This window comes from Geospiza fortis, unplaced genomic scaffold, assembly GCF_000277835.1.
Source record: "Geospiza fortis unplaced genomic scaffold, GeoFor_1.0 scaffold79, whole genome shotgun sequence".
Classification (NCBI taxonomy): Eukaryota; Metazoa; Chordata; class Aves; order Passeriformes; family Thraupidae; genus Geospiza; species Geospiza fortis.
The window spans coordinates 1,491,855-1,493,762 of record NW_005054408.1 but is presented as its reverse complement, the minus strand read 5'-3'; the positions used below and the strand labels follow the sequence as shown (position 1 = coordinate 1,493,762).

Below are 1,908 nucleotides of genomic sequence, written 5' to 3'. Positions count from 1 at the left end.
ATCACAGTCTTTTTTATTTGTCAACCCTTTCGGATCCTGGCTTTTTGTTATTAACATGCCCCTAATGTCACATGCAAGCCTTTTCTTTAAAACAAGCTGCTCATTGGTGTATTTTGATACTTTTTATTATTACTAAATCTTTTTTCCCATAATTACACCACAATCATTATATAATCCCATAACAAAGAGTCTATTGAGGCACCATGCTTTTGTCAACTATGGGACACAGAATCCATAATTGCATTATTCAGCTTCTCCCCCCCCCTTCTGCTTTGTAGAAACACAACCTATTTCACCAGTCACATTTGCACCTTGTTTGCTTGGTTATATATTATTTACTAAATCGTTGCCCTGCGGATAAACCGTGTAAAGTTGCTTTAAAAAAGTTATTTGTTTGATAATTAAGTCCTGAAAACCCATCGTTTAATGATTATTCCGAACCCATAAGGCAGAGAACCTCCATGACGTTTTTCTCTAAGTTTAATTACCGTATGCTAATTTCCTTGCCTACTACGTGATTAATTAAAATCATATTTTCATAATCATTTGGCACTAGTATTGTTTTAGAATTATCATGATCCCCTAAATAGTGTATGTAAATAAAGTCGGCTCTAATGGAAAGAATCAAAATGCAACGCTGAGGACCTTTATGTGTTTGTATGCATGCGATTGGCAACATAACTGGCTTATTTACATTAAATACGCCACAAGGTTACAGTGCAGATCAACGTCACTTTATCGCTGATTACTTCTCTTAAACGCCGGAGCGGTGACTGATGCTCCGGTCCCCCTGTCCGCCAAGGTTTCCCCGGGAGTTTTTTTTTTTAGGAGAGACAGACTTTGCATAGTTTCGGGAGCAGGTAAGAAGGGCGCTTTGTGGAGCCCGGCGCTGCCCCCGGGGGTTCGGCGGGGTCCGCGGGGCGCGGGCAGCGGCGCTGGCCGGGGGGCTGCGGAGCGGCGCGGGCTCCTCGGGGTGTTTACACGCGCTCAAGGTCACGACCAAGCTGCGCCGTGTTAAATGGTTTCTTAGTTGCTAGACAGGGAGAAAAAATGGACGATCACAGACCATTCTTTGTAGATTATTATATCAAGGGTTCAGCTTTTGGCTCATCAAAGCTAAATGCCGCAAGACCTATCTAGTTGCTGTGAATTATGCCAAGACGACAATGGAGTGCTTTTTTAATGGTACAATGCATTTCACCTACCAGATAGGGGGAGTCCACGCTGAGAGATGGGGATGTCTTGTGATGTTGGGTGATCAGTATCAATGAAGGGGGTTATTCTGAAAAGAGACAGATTAAAATAAAGCGCTCTTTGCTCGGGATGTGCTGGAAGCAGTTGGGAGGGCTACCCGGAGCGGGCGGCCGCGGCAGCCCCGCGCCGCACTTTTCCCCCTCCGCACAAGAAAATGATCAAGTCAATCATGTGGACATGCTTCATTATTCATTGAACACAATCTTTTACAACGCTCCGTTTACGTGCGGGAGTTTCTTCTACGCTTTGCTTTAAATTTTAAGGTAAGAAAGACAAAGGTAAAAAGGGGGTTTTTGAGGATCCGGGAGGCTCCCGTGAGCCATCCAAGAGGCTCCAAAGTCAGTCCGGAGTATGTTTTTGTTTTTTATTTCTTTTTAATCATGGCAATGGGGCCTGCGTTTTCCACCGTGATTAAAAAAATACAGTATAATTAAATATCCATAGCAGTGACGTTTGCAAGCAGGGCTGTCAGGGGAAAAGCAGAAAATAATGAAAGGAGCGGAGAAGCCATTGAATGGCGCTATAGAACTTAGCCTGAAGAAAACCCTACGTTTTTCCTCTTTCTCTCTCGTTTCTTTTAAAACCGTTACTTTACAAAAAAGGAGCGGGCGGGCGAGGCGAGGGGAGGCGAGTGCCGGCGGCGGCCGCGGCGCT

General features: G+C 44.6%; 1 protein-coding gene across 4 annotated transcripts in view; it reads left to right on the top strand.

Annotated features, from left to right (window-relative positions):
• Nucleotides 1–726: 726 nt before the first annotated feature.
• ZNF536 (zinc finger protein 536) overlaps nt 727–1,908 on the top strand; it is a 346,930-nt gene continuing 345,748 nt past the window's right edge. For 2 of the 4 annotated variants that reach the window (XM_031061301.1, XM_031061295.1), the window contains exon 1: nt 727–860. The gene's annotated coding sequence lies outside the window, so the exon portion shown is untranslated. Of the gene's footprint in view, nt 861–1,047; nt 1,518–1,908 lie in introns of those variants that run through there. The other 2 variants (XM_031061300.1, XM_031061296.1) reach the window with 1 other exon arrangement.